Here is a 24,956-nt window from a genome sequence, read left to right as displayed (position 1 = left end):
TCATAACAGGGTTTTATTCTTTCTACCACTCTTCTACTGCTTTTTCTATTGATTTTTGTCTGTTGGACTTGCAACCCATCCCTGATGGAAGGACAACATTCTTGTCCCATAATAGCACATTTTTCCTTAAGGCCATGGGGTTCTGTAGAGCTTTATTCTTTCCAACACTATTTCAGAACATATCCAGCAATTAATTATGTTTCACATTTTAGCAACTTTAAATTTTCACAGGGATTTTCATGACTAATCCCTTGGCGAAATTCTAAAGGTGTTTTTGGCAAACAAAAATTTTGGTTCACTGTTAAGATACATCATACAGATTTGAGCAATACTTCAGCTACAAGGTTATTCATTCTTTTCCCTCAGTTTTATTCTGGCTGGGGACAGTAATTTTGGTTTAATAATATAATTCATCCTTTTTAACTTTCCACTGGCTTGTGGCTGGCATGGAGTGAGTAAATCCCACTGAATTCCCAAGAACTTGCTAATTTGTCCCACTATTCCTGTTATAAAATATGCCCCTTCTGTCTGATCACATTCCTAGAGGAACTCCAAAACATGGAATTCTTTGATTTAGCAACATTTTCACTACTTTTTTTGCCATGTTGGTGCTTCAGGTCACCCAGAAAAGGTGTCCACTAAAAGTAAAAGATATTTACAGCTCTCTTTGCATGGAAGTTATGTAAAGTCAATTTGCCAATAATCTCCAGGTGAGTTACCAGATTTGATAGCCTCTATCACTACTTTATTTTCTCAGGAACTATTACTTGTCCAGTAGGGCTGACTGCCCATCCACTGGGGTGAAATTTAGAATATAATGCTTCAATTAACTGATAATTTTTTGCACTGTATTCTGGTTTAATATCTGTTGTGGAAGTATGACATGGATGCCTTTTTCTGCAGCTTCTTCAGCCGCCCTGTTGGCCAAAATTAATTATATTAATTTTTATATTTTGGCCCTATTTTGTTTTTCTGGTGTGTTCTGCAGTGCATTATTGCAACTTCAGCTGGTTTCTTTAATCTTTACAATTAACATTTTTGCCTGGCAAAATTGGAGTTCTCCAATAACCTGTACCTTAAAATGTTCTTAATGTTGGGTAAAAAACCTGCTCAATGTTTTCATTTTAAAGGATATTGGTTTTGCCTTACCAGGCCTGTGTCTGATTTTAGTTTGATTCTCACAGGTTTTGCTCTTTTTGATTTTCCAGGAATCTCTCAAGCCTACACAATGGGGATTACTGTATCCTTCATTTTCTTTGGGATAGGCTCAGATTGGGAAATCAGTTCCTGGAACATAAAAATTGAAGTTTCCACATATTTAAACTCATCTCTTTCTTGGTTTTTGTGTAGTTTTATTCTAATATCATCTGAGGACTGTCCTGTGAAAAGAGGAACCAGGCGACTTTTACCTTCCTCCCAAACGTTTTCTTATCTTTAGTGGTTTATTATCTATGCCTGCAGTTAACCTTTTCAGTCCTCTGTGCACAGGACTTTACAGCTAAATTTTAACTTTCTTTTTTCCCCTCTACAATCTAAATGCTGGTAGCTGTTCCACCAAAATATTAGAAAACCAGGTTTCAAAATCTCCATTTTAAAATGCCAGAATACTAAGCGCTAAAATACCAAAGCAACTCATATTTAAAATATTAAAATACTAAATTTCAAAATAGTAAGTTGCAAAATACGAAAGCAACCTAGTTTCAAAATATTAAAATACCAAGTTCTAAAGTAACTCAGTGTCAAAACAGTAGAATACCAAGCTCCAAAATAATTCTGTTTCAAAATACCAGAACATCAAGCTTCAAAATATCAAAATAACCCAGCTTCAAGATACTAAATTCTAAAATACCCAATTCCAAATTAAATTCTAAAATACCTGTTTTCTGACATCTTATATGGGCAGGATTCCCAAACCCAAAAGAATGCCTTAATGTCACAATGGGATCCTACCTGTGTCCCAGATGAATTTGGGGGAATCTGTGATTTTCTCCTGAAAAATTCCAGTGGTGGAATGCAGAGACATCCCTGGATTTAGGATCTGTCTGTTCACACTTTAGGGTCTGTCTGTGCACATTTTAGGGTCTGTCTGTGCACACTTTAGGGTCTCTCTGTTCACACCACTGACCCTTGTGGAATTTCTCCCTCTTTCACAGGCCATGGTAACTCCCTGACAAAACCTAATTACTCCATCAAAATTAAGCTGGCGTCTCCTGTAGGTCTGTTAATGAGTGTAATTATCTGAGCAGCACACAGAGATCAGGGCTGTGTGCCATATAAGTTCAGGAAAAGCAGAGAGAGGGAAGTAGGTCTGCAGTCCCCCAGAGGAACAGGTTGGAAATATCAATTTCTAGAAGTAGAGTTTTCTGAACTTTTTCTGGGGCAAAGCTCCAGTCGGGCTGCAGAGTTCAGGGGATGGTTGTGATGTCTTTGCACTGAGGGCACACAGATCAGCCAGGGAAAAACCCAAACCACAAATTACCAAAGTGCTTTCAACCATCTGCAGGAGTCCCTGCTTTGCAAAGAGACCCAAACAGCTGCAGACCCAAAACCAGAGACACAAAAGTGTAACCAGGAGCTACAAATCCTGCACAGTTATTAAAGCCAGCAGACTTATTCTCATTTTCCTTCCCTAATCACTGAATGTAACATGTGCCCTGGTATAAGGACTAGCAGTAGCTGCTAACTCCCCATTTTCCTTGGAATAAAGCCCCTAAATTGCTTTTTCATAAGCTCAGCGTAACACAGAGGAGGATTAAGCACACACAGATAATAAGAAAATGTCAAGAACAGCGGGGAACACTTATTTTTTCCCTAAATGCAGGCTCTTCAGAGGAGCAGGGCCAGTTTGGAGCTCTCCAAAATGACACCTCTGGCCATGCAATGGTTCAGCAGTGGCTGGGCTATCGTTTTCATGGGAAGACACATGGTGTCCCACCCTGCATGAGCTCAGAAGGCAGGGAGGGATGACCAGGGGGCTCTGGCTCAGCACGTTATTGCTGTCCCTCCATCCTGGAGCAGCACACTGCCTGGCACCTTCCCTGTCAGGAGCAGCAGCACCTGCCCAGGTACCACACAGGGCTGCCCAAAACAGGGGTGGTGAAGCTCTGCTGGAGATAAAGGGCTGTAGGGGGACAGGCAGCCCTGCTGCACCCCCAGGAGTCCTGGGGGAGCCTCCCAAGCCAGGGGTGCGTTTTCCAGCTGGAAGAACTTCCCATGGACAGCCACCAAGGTGAGGAGGCTGAACCTCTCCCTCCTAGCACCTTAAAATGCTGCTTTTCAAAGGGAGGTTTTTAGGGCAATGTGTGTTAGTGGTGTCCTCACCCAAACTGGCAGGCAAAAAGGGTGGAAACCCCAAAAAAGTACAGGATGAGGGAAAAACTTTTTGTGCTGCCCTTACTGAACCTTTTCCCCTCTGCTGCCTCTCACCAGCCTCTGCTATCAGGATTGTGTCTCCTTATCAGTCCATCAGCAAGACAGAGCAAGTTTCTGTTACACACACACCAATTTCTGTCATTTAAGTTATCACTGAGTTGCTGGGCTCATTATTTACAGCCAAATCCTCTCCCTTTCTTTTTCTTTCTTTATTTTTTTCCCTTTTTTTTGCGGGGGGGGGGGGTTGTTGTTGTTTTGTTGTTGTTTGTTTGTTTGTTTGTTTTGGGGTTTTTTGGTTGGTTGGTTGGTTTTTTGTCTCAATTATTTTCATCTCTTTGGTTTTTCTCTCATTTTTTCTGCAGTGCTGCTGGGGTTTGGGGATGGATCTCCCAGTGATGAGATGTTCATGGAGAAGAAAGGAGCTCTGAGGGTTGGTTTTTTTATTTTAAACTTTCCACGCTCAAAATGAGTCCCTTGCTCTCCAGAAAGGCCAGGGAGTGTTTTGTGTTTTATGTTTTCTGTTTTATGGCCAGGGAGTGGTTCTGTCACAGACCCAGGGCAGTTCCTAAGCCATCAATTAGACAAGAGATAGAAAAGGAGCATTGCTGTTATGGATTTGCAAATCCTACTGCGTTGCCTGGCTTATGTTCTCTCATTATGTTACTAATACCCATTTAGCTGATTGACCCTCTGACTCCAACAGCAGATTGAATTTTCTTTGTAAAACGTTGGGCTGGTTTTTTATTTACCACTTTGGGTTTTAATAAGGGAAGAATTACAAATAATTAAAAGAAAAGAAGATGTGGAGTAAAAACGAGTCAAGTTATGAGTTTTGTAGAGAAAAAAAATAAGAGTGAGATGTTAAATTCTAGATTAATGTGAGCCAAATGAAATACATAAATGATGTGATATCTACAGATATATGCACACAACTTTGTCAACTTAAGGGCATGGCCAGCATGGCCTAAACACTGCTGCAGATATAACAAGCAAAGAAACAGTTCTTTCACAGCAATCAAAGAAAAACCATGATTTAAAAAAAAAAAAAAAGAAACTTTAAAATTTAAATGGGTTAAAATTCAGTAACTGAGTAAGAGTCCCTGCAAGTTTCACTTCTGTGCCCAATCGTGCTGTGAGACAATTTCAGAAGAGCCACCTGACCCACAGAAGCTCTTTAACCTCACCTCTGCAGAGGAAAATTTGCACCATTTCCTCCTCTGAATCGCATTTCCTGTCCCACAGAGGGTGAATTACTGGTAGTTAACCACAGTCCCAGCAGATTGCACAAACACAACCCAAACAGGGCTGCTCTCCCACAGACACAGCATCAGCACAGGGGGAGCTTTGCAGGCAATATTCACCCATTATATAGCTGCATCTTAATTTTTACAAGGAAAGAACAAACATTTGTGGGCCTCATCCACTCAGAAAAGTGTTCCCAGGTCAGACACAGAAGTGTCACCTCAGGGGTGGAGATTTCCACTATTAAAACGGTTGGAATGGCCCAGACCAAGTGGCCTTGGGTTCTGCCTTTGCCCAAACCCAGATGCCTGAAGGAGAATCAAGACCATGGCATTTGTGGCACAGGAATCTTTTGAACCAGAGGATGCATCTTCCTCTTTATTAAAAAAAAAATCATCAAGAGCCATTAGCTCTTAATGCACCTTGATCTCATCCACCAAACCATGAGCACTTGCTCATAATAATTGTTTGGAAAAGCCAAAAGGCATCCTCAAGCCCAAATGCAATTTTGATCTCAAAACCAGCAAAAAGTTTGGCAGGAGGTGTAGCTGCTCTGGTGATGTCACAGGAAAGAAAGTGCTGCAACTGAGGAGTCAAAAAGAAATGTATTTCCAGGGACTTTAGCCAAGTTAAGGAAGCTTGCTTCTATTTTAAAATATCAGTTTGCTTTTCCAAGCCACCTGCAAAATTCTCTGGATGAATCCTGGCCCCAAAACACCCACAGAAATGTTCAGTTTGGGTATCTAGCAAGGCCAGATCCTTTTTCCAGGATGGAGAAAGATGCTGCAGTGGGGGCTGGAGGCTTCACATTGCAGAGCTCACACCATCAGTGCAGGGACACTGCACAGGAGCAGCCCAGCCCCGGAGCAGGTGCTCTGTGTCCTTTTTTGGAGCACATTTGGACACTTTTGGCTTAATCCACTTCCACTGGTGATGCAAACACAGCTGGCAGGCAGCCAGCCAAGGGCATCCTCTCTCCCAGGCAGGGAAAACAGCTTCTCTCCAGGGCACTCCTTGCTCTCCTGAGAGGACTTTCTCTCATCTTGGTAGTAATTTTTCTCAAACATTCAGCCTAAAAGCCTTCTCCTCCTATCTCTGTCCTCCCTTCACCTGCTGTGTACCAAACAGCCTTTTCTGAATTTCTCTCCAATGTTAATAGACTCTTTCTCTAATGCTCCCTCTATTCCTACAATACCCCCATGTTCCTTTTATCACTGATGCTAATGGGCATATTAAACTTATTTCAGAATGGCCTCATGAATCAGCAATTTCATCCCACTTGCTATACTCCAAACTCCAGATCTCACCACAGATAAGCAGTTGTCCACAATGGGATGAATCAGAGCAACCTGACCCCGTGTAAACCCGTGTGCTTCATTGTGCTAAACAGGAATAAAATCCAACTCACATCCCTCTTTTCTTCATAAACAAAGCAACAGCAACAAGGAAATTTCTTCCTTAGGCTCTTGTTGCCACTGCCAGGACTCCAAAAGTCCAGCTCTCTGAGTTAGAGAAGCACCATTCTTCAAAAATTCTACCTGTCTGTGCCCCCAAACCAAACCATTTATTGCAGCCTCATTTACAGGTAGTACTGCTTGTTGTTTTTCCTCATCTTAATGCAAAAGAGAAATAAAACTGAAAGTGGTATTTCAGATCGAATGAGGATCTTGCTCTTCTCCCTTGGAAACAGATTCAAGATACATGAAGGAAGAAGTAAAATAGCACTGAAGAGAAGTGATAATTATGCAGATTGTACAAAAAAAAAACCTCCATTCAAAATGGGGAAAATTGCCAGTAAAGATATTCCAATGTCACTGGTAAATCTTGGAGTGCTGCTCAGCCCTGATGATACCACTGGAGGATGAGGACCTGTCAGGATGAGTTTTTTCCTTATTTTAAACTGGGGGAGCACTTGGAGCAGGTGAGCCTGGTGCTCATGCTGTCCTTTGCCCTTTTGTTTCATGCTCCCTCTTGGCACAGTAATTTTTTGGTGTTTGGAACTTTATAACTCCTCCAACAGTTGAACTGAGTCTTTGCATTTCTGTGTCTGCTAAAGCAGCAGTTTGGCACTTTGGGAGGAAATTCTTCCTGGGCATCTTGGAGTTTTCTCTCTGGGCAGAGAGAGCCCAGGACAGGAACCCAAACTCCCCTCACTGCCCCGTGGAAAATGTTACCTGGGAGGGACAGTGTCCAGCTCCAGGGCTCAGGCAGAAAGCAAAGGAACACAAAAATCCAACCGTGGGGCCCTCATGCTGCCAAATCCTTCGTCAATAACTACTTGGCTTTGAAAGTGCTGATCACACACAGAAATGTTTGCAGGATCAGGTCCAGTGGCTGCTTTTTTAATTACCTACCTGTGCCTCGTGCATCTTTTTCAGCATTTTATCCAAGCTCCCAGCAGGACAGCGTGGAGAATGCTGTCCTGGCTTTGTCCTAACTGGGGCTGCCGAAATGTTTAGGGCACCCCTAAAAACCTGGCAAACGAGATTACCCACGGCCAGTTCTCACCACCGAGTCACTCTGCCCCGGGGCGATTATCACGATAGCCGTTTGACCAGGGGATGGACGCTGCAGTCCGGAGGTCACACGCACTGCTCGCCTCGGGTTGGGGACAGCGAGGTGTGCATTTTGATCCCAAGCAGGGTCACACCTGCCGCCCCCTCTCCTGTCCCTCTGCCCACCCACCGCGGCCGCCGGACAGTTTGGGAAAGTCAGAGATGCAGCTCCAAGGGCACACCCAGGGCTGAAGGGAGTCCTCTGGTCCTACCTGGAGTTCGGGGCGGGCAGAGATGCCTCCTCACCCCGGGCGCCCGCAGAGCATCCTCCGGCGGAGCGGCAGCGGCTCTTCCCGCGGGATCGCGGCTAGAGCCACCCCGGAGTGTCCCTGTCCCCCCGCAGCCCCGCCAGCCCCAGCCCGGGGCTCATCCCCGCCTGCATCTCCGGAGCCAGAAGCGAAGGAAGGCGGCGATGCGGCAGAGGTAACCCGAACTCCCCGCCTGCCGCTTCCCTCTCTCTCCCCTCCCTCCCTCTCCCCTCCCTCTCCCTCCCTTCCTCCCTCCCTCTCTCCCTCCTCCCTCTCTCTCTCCCTCCCGTAGCTAACAGACCCTCTGAACCGCTGCGGCTCCATCGGCACGGAAGGGCAGGTTAGGAGCTGGCTGCAGATGTTTTTATTTGGGATATTTCGGCTGGGAGGGGAGGCAGCGCCCTGCCAGGCGCAGCTCGGAGCTGGAAATCAGAGCAGCGCCAGCCCTTCCCGGCGCTGGGAAAGTTCGGCTGGGCGCTCCCGAAAAACAGCAACACAGCCTGGATTTGCACGGTGGGAGAGAAATTCCCCCTCTGCTGAAAAGGGTGAGGCACCCTCGGAGGGGGTTTTCCTGCTGAGGAATGGCGAGCGGAGGACAAGGGGAAAGGGGAGCAAACCTCACCCTGTGCGTCTCCGGGGTGACAGCATCCCTCGGGCTGCGCTTGTCCCCTTTCCTTGGATCCCCTGTCGCTTGACCCCTGAGCTCTCCGAGCTCGGGACAACCCTCAGCACCAGGCATTTTTAGCCCTTGCTTTAGGGCAAAGTCCCAATCCAGGCGGGACAGCCGGACCCCTTTCCAGGGCCACTTTCCACGCTTGGAGCACGTGGAGAGCTGCAGCACTTTTACCCACGCGAGCTGTCCCCGGGTGACAGCAACCGGCGACAGCTTCACACGACAACAATTACAGAAGCAAATGGCTCCGGGGGAAAGATGTTTCTCATCTAAAGGCTGCGAGATCCAGCAGAAAACTCCCAGATAAATGTTATGGATCAAGCAGCCCACTTAATAGCAAAATACCCACGGACGATCCAGGGGACTTTGAATTTCTAGCGAGAAAATATTCGCTTTGATTCGTCATTGTCATCGTTTTGAAGCAGGTTGTTACAGCGCAGCATAAAAAAACACGAGACAAATCAATCACTGCGAGCTGCTGGCAGCTCCCTTTCTCCTCCCCCTCCACTCCAAGGCTGGAGATGGAGAGATGTAGTTAAGGAGACACACCAAACACTGTTTGCTTGTTGTACTTTGCAGGAGAAATACAAGAGAGAAGAGAGGTCCAGATCCACTTCCAGATTTGCTGCAGGAAAGACTGCCCCAAAAGCTTTTTTTTAATTATTATTGAAAAAAACCCCACTCCCGGGTAGCTTTAGTTTCCTGTAATGAGGAAGAATTAGCTAAGGCACCTTGGAATGCCTGTGCCTCCCTCTGGGTGCATGAGTCTCTCCTAGGTACTCCAAGTTCCTAAAAAACCCTTTCCCTTAGTTTTGGAAAAGTGCTAACACTTCCTTTGTCACAGTCTGACCTACAAAGTCCAACAGCTACTGAACACACAAAAGCTTCTGCATGCCAATTATCTGCCCTCCACCTGGAAATGGGGCATTTTCCCATGGAAAATGGGAAATTTTCCCAAGGAAAATGGGAAAATAATGCAGGGCCTGCATCTCAGTTTGGAGACAAGTTTGGGAAGGAATGCTCGGGAATGAATGTTTCCTCTAAAGAAAAGGGTTTCAGCAATCCCTTTCTGCCAATATGAAATGAATTTTTAGTAGATGAAAGCGAGGAAAAAAAACCAAACAAACGTTTATTTGACAAACTAGATGCCCTCATGGCGTGGGAGGAAAATGAAAATATCTGTTAGGTATTGAACCATCAGAACTTTACCCCCTGCACACACAGAGCAGAACAAACAAACCCAAAATACCAGGGGAAGGGGGAAAAAACCATCTGCCACGTGGAGAGAAGGAAGAAGATGGCAGACAGCCTTTGTCTCTGGAAAAGTCCAGGCAGCAGCTCAGGAAAAGAAAACTGATGGGAAGCTGGTGAGCTCTGCTGTGATCTCCTCGCTGCAGAGAAAGATGGTGGATTTAGGGTTTTTTCTTTCGGTGGCTCAGCTTTTCCTGGGGTCTGGGCTGGGATGAGATGTCCTCATGGCTTCCCATGGATGGTCTGATTCTCTAAAACTAACAGTTCCAGAAGAAACCACAGCAGCTGCCCGTGGATTTGCTATTGCAGTCCAGAGAAAAACTTCTTGTTTCAGCTATCAAGAACCAAGCTAGCTAAAAGCAGCAAGGGCTTGAGCAAAACCTGCCAGAGCTCCCCTGGATCAGCTTAACACTACAGGAACCATTCCTGGCATGGAGCAGATGATAGGGGAGTACAGTATCAGCATAAAATCACCCCAAGACAGGCTGGGGCTCCACTCTGCCCACACTGCTGCTGAACATCCCACTGCTCACTGGCTGCCATGAGGGCAGCCCTGAAATGAGAATTATGGAATCACAGAGTGGGTTGGGTTGGAAAGAACCTTAAATCTCATCCAGTGTCACCCCTGCCATGGCAGGGACACCTTCCACTGTCCCAGGCTGCTCCAAGCCCCAATGTCCAACCTGGCCTTGGACACTGCCAGGGATCCAGGGGCAGCCACAGCTTCTCTGGCAATTCCATCCCAGGGTCTCCCCACCCTCCCAGGGGAGAATTTCTTTCCCATATCTGTTCCAACCCTGCCCTCCTGCAGCTTAAGGCCATTCCCCCTTCCCATCACTCCATGGCCTTGTGAAAAGCCCCTCTCCAGCTCTCCTGTAATCCATTAACTGAGAGGGGCTCAAAGGTCTCCCTGAAGCCTTCTCTCCTCCAGGTTGAACAATCCCAGCTCTCTCAGCCTGAATCCATGGCAGCTCTTGGATCATCCTCATGTCCCTGCTCTGGACTCACTCCAGCAGATCCACACCTTTCCCATGCTGAGGACCCACAGCTGGAAACAGCACTGCAGTGGGGCTCACAAGGGAGGGCAGAGGGGGAGAATTCCTTGCCAATTCACACAAAGCAGTTTCCACTCCCTCCAGCCAGGCCAGTCCCCTCCAGGCCACTGCTCCCAGCGAGTTTTAGCAATTTGCTTCTCCACGCCTCTCAGCCTCCCCAGCTGTCAGCAAAGCCAGGAGACTGCAGGGCACTCAGTCCCAAAGCACTCACTGCACAGCAGATCACACAGCCCAGCGCCCAGGAGGGCCACGAGGGGAGGGAAAATAAACTCTGGAATATCAAGACTTTGTGCTGGGGAGAAAAGAACCACCCAACCAGCACAATCTACTCCTCTCTGCCCCTGGTGCAGGACTGTGTTTGCTGAGTGAGTCCACCACTACCATTTCAGCACAGTAATGCACTGAAATTACTGAAAATTTTGTATTTTATGAAAAAAATACATGTGCCTGCATTTCACCAGCAGTAGATTTAAGCCAACATATATCTACATGAAGTCAGGACTCAAAAGAGTGAGTCAGGGCCTAAATCAGTGTGGCAATTGAACTAAAATAATCTAAGCCTGCTCTAAATGCACGTAGCTTTAACCTGTCACATCAAATGAAAATTATATACTTAAACTGTAATCTTCCTGTTCCCTTAGTCATCAAAAGAGGCCAGATCAAATTTTAAAAAAAAAAAAAAAAAAAGAGAGAGAGAGAGTAGATGCTGTTCAGTGGATGAGGAGGAGGTGGGGCTCATGGAGCAGGATATTAAATCATTAAAGCTGGAAAAGCCCTCCCAGCCCATGCAGTCCCAGCTGTGCCCAATGGCCACCTTGTCCCCAGCCCAGAGCACTGAGTGCCACAGCCAGGCCTTCCTGGGACACCTGCAGGGATGGGGACTGCAAACCTCCCTGGGCAGCTCCTGCCAAGGCCTGAGCACCCTTTCCATGCAGAAATTCCTGCTGCTGGCCAAGCTGAGCCTCCCCTGGCCCAGCCTGAGGCTGTTCCCTCTCCTGCTGTCCCTGTTCCCTGGAGCACAGCCTGACCCCCCGGCTGTCCCCTCCTGGCAGCAGCTGTGCAGAGCCACAAGCTTCCCCTGAGCCTCCTTTGCTCCAGCCTCAGCTCTTTCCCAGCTCCACAAGCCACTCCTCATATGACTTAAATCCAGCTTGAACCAAGAGGTGTTTCTGCCTTCCAACCCAAACTCAACCCCAAACTCAGCCCCAGCACTCCCATCCATTCCTCAAGCGGAAAACCAGCAGCCTGAATCGCTGATTGCATCAGTGGCTCTGTGTTGTCACCTCCTCTGACAAGTCTGGGTGGACATGGCCTGGCTCAGTGACAGTAAACATTTCCACACACGAGTTTGTCGGGCTGCAAACACCCACCAGAAGATGCCATTCTTTGTCTGGGGTTGAGGTTTGCTGCGATTTGTTTTTCTCACCACTATGAAAAATGTGAGTAGGAGCTCTGTCCTTGGGTTTCCCTGAGCTCATGTGTGACAGGGCAGCTGTGGGGGAAAGCACAGCAGCTCTTGCAGCTGAAGAGGGTCACTGATTTACAGGCTAACACTCCATGGAGGAATGGGATGTTTTGATGGCTTCACTGCCTGACTGCATGGGGAGTTTCAAGGATGTTCGGTTTAATGCAAAATTAAATCTAATTTTCATGTAGAAATCCAATTTTCATGTTGCGCTTTCAAGGTTTTTCTACAGGGAACCTACACGGGTTTTTTTCAGTCAGGAGGAGGAGTTTGGTTGAAATAACAGCCTCAGCCCTTCAATGGGTGCAGTTTATGTTACAGACTGCATTAACAGCAGTGCAGACTAATCTAATACGAGGAAAATTGTTACCAATAAAACCTATTTGTAAGGCAGCAAAATGGTTTCTACCCTCAGATGTACCTGAAACCAGAATGGTTTCTACCCTCAGGTTTCTGCCCTCAGGATTATAATTCTACTGATGCAGAATTGATGGGGTGTTGCCCAGAGAAGCTGTGGCTGCCCCTGGATCCCTGGCAGTGTCCAAGGCCAGGTTGGACACTGGGGCTTGGAGCAGCCTGGGACAGTGGAAGATGTCCCTGCCATGGCAGGGGGTGGAATCAAATAAATTTTAAGGTTCCTTCCAACCCAAAGTGTTCCATGATTCCATACCCACATCTCTGGCAGGCAGTGCAAGCTGTGTTGCTAAACTACACACACCAGATATCCAATACCCATGGTTTATATTCACTTATTTATATAACAGCACCTTTGCTACAGGGAAGTTGGAGCAGTGCTCACTTAATTAGATCAAAATATTTAAAATTCTACCCCAACTTGTGCAAACAAGAGGCCTAAATAGCTCTCAGCATCAGCAGGTAACGAGATAAGTGGGCAGCCAGTGTTGTGTGCTATCCCCACAGCTGACTGCTGTGCCCATCAGTGCTCCTGGGGCTGCTTCTTGTCCTACTTTAATTCCTCAGAGCACAGAAAGGTTTTTCCTGCTGACAGAATCGTGTCCAGGCAGGTTTGGAATATCTCCAGAGAAGGAGAGTCCACAGCCTCTCTGGGGAGCCTCTTGCAGTGCTTTGTTACCTCCACAGGAAGGTTTTCCTTCATATCCACATGAAACTTCAAGTTTTGCAGTTTTTGACTTGTCCTGCTGCTGGGCACCACTGAAAAGAGTCTGCCCATCCCCTTGGCACCTGCCCTTGGGATATTTGGGTCATGGAATCACAGAATGGTTTGGGTTGGAAGGGATGTTAAAGATGGTCAAGTTCAACCCTTCCCACCATGGCAGGGACACCTTCCACTGTCCCAGGCTGCTCCAACCCCAATGTCCACCCTGGCCTTGGACACTGCCAGGGATCCAGGGGCAGCCACAGCTTCTCTGGGAATTCCATCCCATCCCTCCCCACCCTCCCAGGGAACAATTCCTTCATCCCTGCTGGCCTCACGCTGGCCAGGGCTCAGAGGTTTGTCCCCAGCCGTGACCTACATAGAGCCACAGCTCCCTCCTCATCCCCCCTCTCTGAGCCATCTCAGCTGATTACATCCATGTCCTGCTCTGGTTTCCAGGAGCTCAGTCCTGTTAACTCTTCCCATCACCTCCACATCCCCTCGAGCACAACACCAGCACCTGCCAGAGCCCACTGGATGGAAGTGTGGCACTGATGCTCCCAAGTGCCACCAGACCTTCCCACATCCCTCCTTGTGCACTAGGGGGATTAGCAGTGGTGCTGTTCAGGCTTTAACTAAGGCATGTGGCTTATTTCAACAAACAGCTCAGGTTATGAAATGCTGGAGCCACTAGAAAAGTGCAGCACAACCTCCTCCTCACTACCTGGGCTGTTTGAACCTCTCCTGGAAGGAGATTTTGGCATATCTGTGTGAGGAATATTCTGGAGGGACAGGGACTGGACATAGAGGGAAGCAGTGACCCCCAGAGCCCCCCAGGACTGTCCTCTCTCCCAGCAGCACTGAGCATTGCTCTCACAGTGATGCTAATCAAATCACATGCTCCAGGGCTTCTGCCTGAAGGAATAAGGAAAGCATATTTGGGGGTTTTTTTTGTTTTCTGGCCCCTGCCCACTGCACAATTAACTGGAAGTACGTGAAGGCTTTCTTTGTGTTTGTGGTTTTTTTGCCCTGTCCCCTCATTTGGAATTAGAAAAAGAGAAAAGGAAAAGAAGAGGGGGAGGGAAATGGAAAGGGGGAAAGGGAAAAGGGAAAAAGGGAAAAAGCCAGGCAGAAGCCAGGGCCATTTTTATTACAGTGAACTCAGGACTGGTAACAACCAAACGGTTGTACTATTTTATTAAAATTGTAAACAATGCAGTAATAGGCTAACTTTGTTTTTTTAAAAGAAAGATAAAAGGGAAAAGGGAAAAAGAGGGAAAAAATGAAGGAGGAAAAAGGGAAAAAAGGAAAGGGAAAAAGGGAAAGGAAAAAGCTGAAAAGGGGAAAAGGGAAAAAGGGAAAAATGAAAGGGAGAAAGGGAAAAAAGGAAAGGGGAAAAGGGAAAGGAAAAAGGGGGAAAGGGAAAAAGGGGGAAAAGGAAAGGGAAAAAGGGAAAATGAAAGGGAAAAAGGGAAAAAAGGAAAGGGAAAAGGGAAAGGAAAAAGGGGGAAAGGGAAAAAGGGGGAAAAGGAAAGGGAAAAAGGGAAAATGAAAGGGAAAAAGGGAAAAAAGGAAAGGGGAAAAGGGAAAGGAAAAAGGGGGAAAGGGAAAAAGGGGGAAAAGGAAAGGGAAAAAGGGAAAATGAAAGGGAAAAAGGGAAAAAAGGAAAGGGGAAAAATGAAAGGGGAAAAGGGAAAGGAAAAAGGAAAAAAGGGAAGGGGGAAAAAGGGAAAAATGAAAGGTAGAAAGGGAAAAAAGGAAAGGGAAAAGGGAAAAAAGGAAAGGGAAAAGGGAAAAAAGGGGGAAAAGGAAAGGGTCAGTAGTGAGGCAGTCACAAAAATCCCATGGAAGCTCAGGGCTCACCCTGGAGCTGTGCAGGTCGGAGGATGCAGCCCAGGATTTGGGATTGTGCTGTAGGATCAGCACGGAGCAATCCATGGCTGGGACCCTGTTGGGAGCAGAGAACCTGCATCCTGCCAGGGGACAGGGCAGAGCTGACATCCCATCCCCTCCCCAAGGAAGAACAACACCCAGCAGGGATGTGATCCCCGGCAAACAATGACTGCAAAGCAGGTTGAATAAAACTCCCACTCCTTCCCTCCCAGCCTCGTCTGCCTGCAAATGTTTGCTCAGCCCTGATTGATCTGAGCACTGTTATCTGGTGCAGAGCATGAGATGGAGGTTTTGATGGAGCCTGATTGAAGTGCCAAAAAATGTTCACTCGGTTCTGGCTCTGACAAATGGATCCTTCTGAGCTGCTGAGTTTAATGTGCTTTTTTTGGGGGTTTTATTTTTTTAAATTTATTATCAGCATGTTCCTGTTCTGGGCCAGCAAGAGAGCAAAAGGCAAGGGGAAGGTATCCAAATAGCATATTTTTTGATCTGATTCAAAACAAGGGCTTGTCAAGAGAGAAATTTCAGGTCATTTGGGTTGGAACCAAGTATACCAAGGTTTCCAAATTTAAAAAAACAAAGCCCACCCTGCCCTGCAAATGTCCTGCAGAGCCCTGTGTAGAGCAGGAGGCTGGAAATCCAGCTGAGCACAAGTTAATCTGCTGCTGGGCACAGCATTGGTATAAAATGGGATGCAAAGGAAATGTGATCCAATATTACCTTCAAAAAAATTAGAAATTCAAAAAAGTTCTCATAAAAGCTCAACAGAAATGAAGGATTTTTGACATTGTTACTCTTTGAAATGTTTCCACTCCGTTTCAAGATGAATTCCAAGGAGTGAAACATGTTTTTCACAAAAGAAAAAAAAGTGATTCTGCGAACATTTATTTCTTATTCATATTATTTATATTCTCATTCTGTTTCTTAGGTCTGGAACTGATCTATAACATATTGCCATGTCAGTATCTGAAATAAAATTATAACTCTTTTACACTATTTTTTCAGGGGAAACCATGTTTATCAGTACAATTCTCCATCCACTTGCTCTACCACACTATTTTCTGTTCCCTCAGAGCATTATTTGCAGCAGTTTTGTAAATTGAGTAATACCCCTGGCTCCACAAATACTTATCCATGCCTTTTAAATATTTATACATTTAAAAATATGGGTTTTTTTTCTTTTCTGTGTTGGGTTTTTGATTGGGTTTTTGTTCAGATGGATGACAGTGGGTTTGGTCAACCACATGTCCATCTTCTCCATGATTTCCTGGGTATTTAACTCACACTTGACATCTGCTCTGTGGTCAGTTTCCAATTTTTTTTCTTTGTTGCTTGAGGAACTGTCAAGTACATGAGGCAGGGAACTCATGGATGAAGAACTCACAGGGTATGTGACTGAGATGGGAGCTGCACTGGAACCTCTGGGAGCTGCACTGCTGAAAAACCCCAAAGGTGCCACTGCTGTGTGCTCCACCTGCTGCTAAAACACAGAATCACAGAATCGTTGAGGCTGGAAAAGACCTGCAAGAACATCAAGTCCAAACTTTGGTCTCCACCTTGTCCCCAGCCCAGAGCCCTGAGTGCCACAGCCAGGCCTTCCTGGGACACCTGCAGGGATGGGGACTGCAAACCTCCCTGGGCAGCTCCTGCCAAGGCCTGAGCACCCTTTCCATGCAGAAATTCCTGCTGCTGGCCAAGCTGAGCCTCCCCTGGCCCAGCCTGAGGCTGTTCCCTCTCCTGCTGTCCCTGTTCCCTGGAGCACAGCCTGACCCCCCGGCTGTCCCCTCCTGGCAGCAGCTCTGCAGAGCCACAAGGTTCCCCTGAGCCTCCTTTGCTCCAGGCTCAGCTCTTTCCCAGCTCCCTCAGCAGTTTTCCAGCCCCTTCCCAGCTCTGTTCCTGCCCTGGACACTCTGCAGCCCCTCCAGGTCTCTCCTGCAGCACCAGAACTGGACACAGCCCTGCAGGAGCCTCTCAGTGCCCAGCACAGAGGGACAATCCCTGCCTTGCTCCTGCTGGACACACAACTCCTGATCCAGCCCAGCTGCCATTGGCCTCTTGTCCCCCTTGTCCCCCTGGCTGTGTCCAGCTGCTGTCACAGCACCCCCAGGGCTTGCCCAGCTCTCAGCCCCTCTGCCCAGCCTGCAGCTCCAGGGCTTGCTGTGACCAACATTCCCTCTCTGCAGGATGTCTGGCTGTGGAGGAGATCTCCCTCATTTCTGTACCCTGAGCTGGTGCTGGCATCCCTCACCTCTCACAAGGAGACACCCAGAGTGTATTTAAGGGTCACTCAATAAAATAAATGGTTGGTGGAGCAGACTCTGCCCAAACACCAAGCTGAACAGCCCCAGCCTTTGCTCCCTGCTCCCGCACAGAGTTCAGCTCTTCCTGCAGCCAAAGTGGCCACAGCTCATGTGTTTTACTTCAGCTCTCTTCCACTCTGCCTCACAAAATGTGATGTCCAAAGTGTGGACATTGAGGGCAGTGTCCAGATGAGTGTTTATGTATTTATTTCCAAGGGCTTGCTTGCCAGGTGACTTCACATGAATGGCATTTTTTAAACATGAAAGTTGATTCTCAAGTGAAAGAATGAGAGGAAATGGCCTCAAGTTGTGCCAGTAGAAGTTCAGTTTAGCTATTAGAAACAAACTTTTTCCCTGCCAGAGTGGTCAGGCATTGGAATGAGCTGCCCAGGGAGGTGGTGGAGTCTCTGAAGTGTTCAGGAGGTCTCTGAATGTGACATTTTGGGACATGGTTTGGGGTGATGATAATGGTTCTGAGTTAATGGGACTGGATGGTTTTGAAGGTCTTCTCCAACCTCAATGCTTCTGTGAAAAGAATATTTTTTAAAAAACAAAAAAAATTTGCATATATTACAACTTGGTCCACTTAGAAGCATTTTATCTGATCTCTGGTTTATATTCTGCCTCTCAACCACCCTTTTCTCAGGAGATCAAAATCATGACCCACCCCAGAGCAGGGTGCACTGTCCTCACCCAGCCATGGGGGTATCAGCACCTCCAACCCCTCCAGCTCCTCTTTAGTGTGAGTCAGGCCAGGAAAACTGGCTGCCCACAAGTCCAGAGCTCATTAATCTTTCATACAGGGCAGTAAAACATAGATGAGCAGTAAATGTACCTGTCCTTGTTTCCTCTTGCCCACTAAATCAAATCCCAGCTTTTAGAGATTCAGCCAGTGTTGGCCTGCAAATATTAAACCATCAAATCTTTAAGCAATTGGAGACTTTGGAGTTTTGTATTGGGTTTGTATGGCCAAGCTTTGGTAGAGAGGGCAGTGGCTACAGGAGTTAGAAGTTCCATTTTTGGCATCTTCTCAATACAGAGGATTGTTCTCAATACAAGGACTGTTCCCCAGCCCTTGCTCTTAAAGAAAGAGGGGAAATGCTTCCTTTAAAAAAAAATTCAGGCAAAATTTGATGAGCTCATTGAGCTTTGTTTTTGTGGAATTTTTCTTTTTTTTCATGAAACTCCTTTAGTGGAAATGCTTTGTACAAAAAACTCATCCAACTCACAGGAAATAACAGAAAACCTGCTGGAGTTATTGTTTTTTACCAAAGGCAGCTGTTGGGTTTTCTTTCTGCAAGTAAGCCATGTCACTGAGAAATGCTTCCAGCGATGGGGCAGCCAAAAAATTCTCTGGGAAACTTGTGCCAGGACCTCTCAAAATAAAGAATTCCTAATTCCCAAGATCCCATCTCTCCCTGCCCTCTGGCACTTTGCAGCCATTCCCTGTGTCCTGTCCCTGCAGCCCTTGGCAATTGTCTCTCTCCATGTTTCCTGCAGCTCCTTCAGGCACCAAAAGGCCACAATGAGGTCATCCCAAAGCTTCTCCTCTCCAGGCTGAACAATCCCAGCTCTGCCAGCCTTTCCTCCCAGCAGAGCTGCTCCATCCCTCTGCTCATCCTGCTGCCTCCTCTGCACTCTCTCCAGCAGCTCCAGCTCCTTGCTGTGCTGAGCCCCAGGGCCGGAGCAGCTCTGCAGGTGAGCTCTCACCTGAGCAGGACAGAAGGACAGAATCCCACAGGTGATCTCACCAAGCAAAGAAGAAGAACTTCCCGAGTTTCTGCTGTCTAAATTGGAAACGAAACCCCAGCCCGACAGGGCACCCTTCAGGAGTGTGTGACCTTCCTCTGTGGCACGTCGCTAAGCCCTGCTGCCCGCCGGGGTGAGCTCTGCTCTGTCTGTAACCCAAAGAGGCTCTGTCCCCTCCCGGGGATTATCCCGGCACAGGATTCTGAGTCCCACCCGCTGACGCCACAGGGATCGAGTGTCTGCCAGGCTCTCTGATGTGTGACTTGCAGCAGACACTTCAACAGGCCCCCCTGAAGACAGCAGGCAGGAAAATATCTGTGTTTTTAGCAGGAGTCGCTTGGGGAAGAGGTTGATGCTGAGGTTTGGAACTGTAACAGTCAGGCAAGGATCACCAAGGGTTAAAAACACACTGCTAAGAACAGGAGTGCAGAATAATTTGCTAAGGACAGTTAGCACTGGTTGAATCCACTCTTTTCAAGTGCCTCTAACACACTACAGGTATCCCCAGGTCTGTACATCCAGTATTTGCTGCCTCTCCTTCTTTACATTCCATGTTCCTCCTGACGTGTACTGTGCTGCTCTGCACCTCTGCCACAGACATATTATTTTCCCTTCCTCTGGACTAAGTTCCTTCTCCAGCTTTGTGTATTCTCTATTCCTGAATCATCCAGCATTTTTGGAATTTCATCATTCAGCATTTTTGGAATTTCATCATCCAGCATTTTTGGGAATTTCCAGACTGGAAATGTTGCTGCACTACACTGACCAAGGTCCTGTTGCCTCCTCTCAAGACCTGGATAACTGGAATGGCTTTTCCCTGACCTCTCAGTGTTAATTTAACCTTTTTGGTCAGGATTCAAACATTGCCCAGGACCTGCCCCAAAGGAGATGCCAGGGCAGTGCTCTGCTATGTGACTTGGTATTCCCTTTGCTTCTGAAAATAACTCCTTGGGATATCTACTCATCACATTCCTCTTTGCTACCTCTGCATCACATTACAGCTCCCCATGGCTTGGAGACAAACCTGTGCTCACAAACCTTCTGCCTCCTGTGCCAATCCTAGGAGGACAGAATCCCAGTTTCTATCAGAAATTCCTATTAGCCCCCAAAGCACAGGATGCTGGGACTCCAGGCCCCCAAATTTTATCTGACATCTCTGCTTTGGGATCTTTCCCTGCTTTCTGGGGTGCTGTCCTGTGTTCCTCCACTCTGGCAATGCTCCCCAACTCCCTGCCAGTTCAGACTTCTTTGGCACACATTCTGTTCTGGGCTGATGTGAAATACAGTCCCAGGAGCCACCCTTGGAGGTTTTCTCTACCCTGCTGACCTCTCCTCCTTCCCCACAGCCTTCTCCTCTCCCAGTGCTAAGGATCAGCTGGAGGTGTCCTCACCACAGCAGGGCTGGGTGACTTCCTACTCAAATTTTGGCCACCCAAGTCCTCCAAGAGCTGCTTCCTCCACCTCTTACATTTGTGTCTGGATGGGTGACACTGGCAACTCCCCCAAAACCTGCCTGAAGCTGACCAGAAGATAATTTTCTTTTTGTGATTTATCTGATTAGGAGTACATGGATATCCAACACGTTTCAACTGGGTGCAGCACTGCCCAGCATTAAAATCCAGCAATGCTCTAAAGCTTATGGAAAAGTAGTGGAGCACACAGAAAGCCAATATTCCTGCTCCATCATTGACTGCTGGGAATCACTCATGTGCAATGAGAGGCAAAAACTGTCACCTCCCTGGCCAGAGGGAAGCTGGAAGAGAATGTGCCTGTTTTATTTATTTCTGTTGAGCCTATTGAGGAGGTGCTTCACTTTTGTTAAAACAAAATATTCAAACAAACAAACAAATCCCCATGGTGAGGGGTAAGGGAAATCCATTCCAATGCTTGACAACCCTGTCCTTGAATAAATATTTTGTAATAACCAATTGAAATTTCCCTTAGTACAACTCGAGGCCAACTTCCTCCTGTCCTGTTCCTTGTTCCCTGGGGGGAAAATCTGACTCCCACCTGGCTGCACCCTCCTGTCAAGGAGTTGTGGAGAGGGAGAAGATCCCCCTGGGTTTCTCTTTGATCCACTGAGCTCCACTCTGGTGCTACACACTTAAGGAGAAAAAAAAAAAGTTTAAAAAAAAAAAGTTCTTTTAAATTTTTGCATTGTTTTCTGCCTCCAGGGTTCTTTTTCTGGGGCTACATTTTCCGGAGGGATTACACTGCTGAGAAAGGAGAGGTGCTAACAGCTTTTTTTTCCACACCTCTCAGCAAAATCCCAGCTAGCTGGCAAGAAGGCACTCTGTGTGACATCTTCCTCTACATGCACAGCCAAGTAGCCTCTGCAGTCACAGAAATATGCTCCAAACTTTTCTTCAGTGAAGTAGGAAACACTGATAAGTTCTGTTTTACTTCAAAATGTCACAGAATCACAGAATCATCAAGGTTGGAAGAGACCTTCATGGTCATCCAGTGAGCAAAAGTGAGGGAAAGGTGAACATTTCTTCTGCAGGCTGCTTAATGGGATAGTTTGGTGAGGAAAGCAGTGAAAATAAAATGTGAAGGAGAAGGTTTGATAGCTGTCAGACATCAGTGTGATGGGGGGAAAAATTTTATCCTTTTTAAAGGGGAATGGGAAACTCAGAAGCAAATAATCTTAACAAAGGAAGAAGGTGCAGTTATACTTTCATCTTTTGATTAGTGCTAGCAAAGTATCAAATCGATACTTTGATTTTATTCCCACAAATTTTCTACAATATTTTATCACTTTCATAGGGCAAGAAAGGTGCAAGGAAGTTAACTGGGTAGTCTGTGTTCAAAAAAAGGGCTTGGATGAGCTGGTATCAAAACTCAACTTCTCTTTAATCCAGTGACAGCACTATTCCTCACAAATCAAACGCCCTGAAAGAGAAAGGTACAGTGCCTCAAACAAACTGTGGTCCCTAGAGCAGTGCCAGGTGTTCTCAGAAATTCACCCTTCACTTCTCTGAGATAAAGACTCTACAATTCCGTCCTACTTTTATCCCTGGAGGTATTTAAAAGTGTCGATGTGACTCCTAAGGACATTTTTTTAGTGGTGAGGCTGGCAGTGGTTAAGTTTGTGGTTGGACTCAGTGATCTTAATGGTCTTTTCCAACATGAATGATCCCAAATTCTCAGTGACAGAAAGTCATCAGGGCATGCAGAGCCATGGCTGGTGTGTTCTGAAGCAGGAAATGTGCAGCAGGTTCTCCACACCTCATTTGGCCTTTAGAGCCCTTGATTTGTGTCACCCAACTCTGCATCTCCAGTAGCCAAGCAGTGACTTTCCCCTGAGCTAAATGGAGACAGAAACTTGTTAAGATGAGCCTCAGCTGAGATTTGTTGCTCCCTCCCTGTGCTTCTTGCTTGGAGATGATGGGAACAACAAGCATCCTTCAGGATTATTTGACACCAAACCCAAAACTCACAATCTGCTTCCTGAAGAAATAACTGTCTGGAGTTCTCAGCTTCCCAGATGATAAGTCAAGTACATTTCCAGCTTTCTGAAGTTGTCAAAGGATGCAGACAAACAGACTTACCTCCTTTAACGCTATTTTCACATTAAAGAGAAGACTGTATGGAAGTTTTATTGCTTGGAAGGTGGGTGAAGAGATGTGGTTGCTTGAAAAGTGGCACTGCTCTGGCAAAGCTACTGAACAGCTCAATTCCTCTCCAATGAATTCACTAAGAGTTTTCTTAGGAGAAAACCATTCACACAATTTGTTGGTTCAACCCATGGCCCAAGTTGCTTTCTGGACCTGCTATTCCAAACCCTTTGTTAGCAACACAGTGAAGCACCTGGTATTTATTTTCCCACAAAACAAACAACTAACTCCATCCACTTTGTTGCTTGCCATGGCACTTGAAATCACTTCTTTTACACTTCAGCAGCCTGTGAAACTTGACAATCAATCATCCTAAAGTGCCAACAGCCACATCCTATGACATATATGGATCTGTAGGAAGCATAGCTTGAAGCCTTTCTAATTTTAGCTTGTTTCAGGATACGAGAAGTTTCAAGCATCAATCATCCAAGGAAAATGCTTTACATACCAAAGTGTCACCAAAAAAAAAAAAAAAAGAGAACAGCCTGCTGGTTTGTGTGTAACTGGGGTGCACTGGAGGGATTTTGCATCCATGGATTCCTGAAGCCTGTGAAATGTCCTGTACTGGGAGCTCTGTGTTAAACCAGCTGCAGTTGCTTCTCCCAGTACAACAGGAATGATATAAAAATGCAGACAGTGTCCTTCCAAGCTCATTTAAGTCAACAGCTCGCAAATTTGTGCCACTGATTTTCATTCAGCTGTAGTTTAGAAAAGACTTAATTCTTCCCCCAGTTGCACTAAATTACTGCAGAAAGAATTAAGCTTATGTAAGCAGAATTAACATTATGGCTAAAATCACCGAGCAGCAGCCTGCCCTCAGTTTATCCATGGCATACTCACTCCTTTTCTCCTGGCAGGAAGGATGATCAATCAGCACATGCTGATCCCAAGGAATGTCCCAAACTTCTGTGCTGCTGAAGGATCTCCTGCTATCCCTTTTGCTGTTTCACCTCAGCCACAGCTGAAGACCAGGGCAGTGTGTCCTTCCCACGTGGGAGGCTTAGCATTCCTCACATTCCCTCCCAGCCTTCCCAGATTAGACCCTCTGGAGAAGATCACTGCTGTATTTCTGCCTTAACAAGGATATGCAAAGTGTGGTGGGTTTTTGTTTTGAGCCCAGAGCCTGTGGCCCTGCCTGATGTCCTGACTACACTCAGGCTTTTTGTTCTGGGGGAAAAAAAGTGCATCTCATGGTTCATCAGCCACAGGAAGCTCAGGCAGCCTGGGAATACATCAAGGCACAACTCACATTGAATTTACCACACTGCCAGAGTGATTAACAGTTTGGTGATCATATTGTCTTCCATTCTCCCCAAAGTCCAGCCTTCTGCTCAAAATCTCTGCAGTAATGTCCTGATTTGGCTGCTGGTGAGATGAGGAAAATTTTCCCCAGGAAAAGGAATCACCTGAAGGAACATATGAAATGGTAAAATCAGTGGCTCACCTAGCCTGGCATTGAGGCTTTGAAAGTGGAAATAGGCAAAGCTATTTAGTGTGCTGTATTTCATTCCTTCTTTTCTCAGCCTCCAGCAGCTATGATTCCTTGGATTAGAGATGTTGTGGACATATCCCAGGCTGTATATCCATTCATGAGCCTCCTGTTGCTAACACTGCCCAATCCCTTCCTGGACCTGTTGACATTGTCAGCTTCCATAACATCCTGTGACGACAATTCCAAGATTTCCTGACTCACTGTGTAATAACAAACTTTCTCTTTTCTCTTTCAAGCTGATCTACTGATTTCATTGTGTCTGCTAATTTTCATGAGGGTGTTGCAGGATTTTCTGACTCACTGCTCTGCATTCATCTCTACGATTTTTTGTAGCTGCCTTGGCTTCCTCTCCAAATTGAAGAGTCTCTTCAGTCTCCTCATGGAGCAGCTGTTTCATCCTCTCCAGCTGCTGTTTTCTCCATATTTCTTATATCCCCAGGTCTTACCTGAGACCAGACTGCAAACCTGTTCAAGATGTCAACACAGCCAGGCTCTATATGGCAGCAAAGCCCTGTCATCCTGCTGAGAGTGCATTTCGCTGTGTCTTGGCCACTGCTGCACCTGCAGAGCTGATGATTTTGGAAGGACATGGAGCTGCTGGAGAGAGTGCAGAGGAGGCAGCAGGATGAGCAGAGGGATGGAGCAGCTCTGCTGGGAGGAAAGGCTGGCAGAGCTGGGATTGTTCAGCCTGGAGAGGAGAAGCTTTGGGGTGACCTCATTGTGGCCTTGCAGGGCTGCAGGGACAGGACACAGGGAATGGCTGCAAGGGAGAGATGGGAGATTGGGAAGGAATTCTTTATTTTGAGAGGCCCTGGCCCAGGTTTCCCAGAGAAACTGTGGCTGCTCCATCCATGGAAATGTCCAAGGTCAGATTGGACAGAGCTCTGAGCAACCTGGGATAGTGGAAACTGGATAATCTTTATGATC

At 46.7% G+C, this 24,956-nt stretch overlaps 1 protein-coding gene across 4 annotated transcripts in view; it reads right to left on the bottom strand.

Annotated features, from left to right (window-relative positions):
* The window catches only part of B3GALT5 (beta-1,3-galactosyltransferase 5), a 32,239-nt gene extending 8,315 nt beyond the window's left edge, over nucleotides 1-23,924 (bottom strand). The window contains exons 1-2 of one of the 4 annotated variants that reach the window (XM_085083620.1): nucleotides 8,040-8,453; nucleotides 7,719-7,950 (exon numbers count right to left, since the gene is read on the bottom strand). The gene's annotated coding sequence lies outside the window, so the exon portion shown is untranslated. Of the gene's footprint in view, nucleotides 1-7,381; nucleotides 7,623-7,718; nucleotides 7,951-8,039; nucleotides 8,454-23,377 lie in introns of those variants that run through there. The other 3 variants (XM_085083543.1, XM_085083477.1, XM_085083395.1) reach the window with 3 other exon arrangements.
* Nucleotides 23,925-24,956: the final 1,032 nt, after the last annotated feature.

Source organism: Lichenostomus cassidix, chromosome 1 (genome assembly GCF_008360975.1).
Source record: "Lichenostomus cassidix isolate B80296 chromosome 1, HeHo_3.0, whole genome shotgun sequence".
Classification (NCBI taxonomy): Eukaryota; Metazoa; Chordata; class Aves; order Passeriformes; family Meliphagidae; genus Lichenostomus; species Lichenostomus cassidix.
The sequence above is the reverse complement of the archived record's forward strand: the minus strand, read 5'-3'. Positions and strand labels throughout refer to the sequence as shown.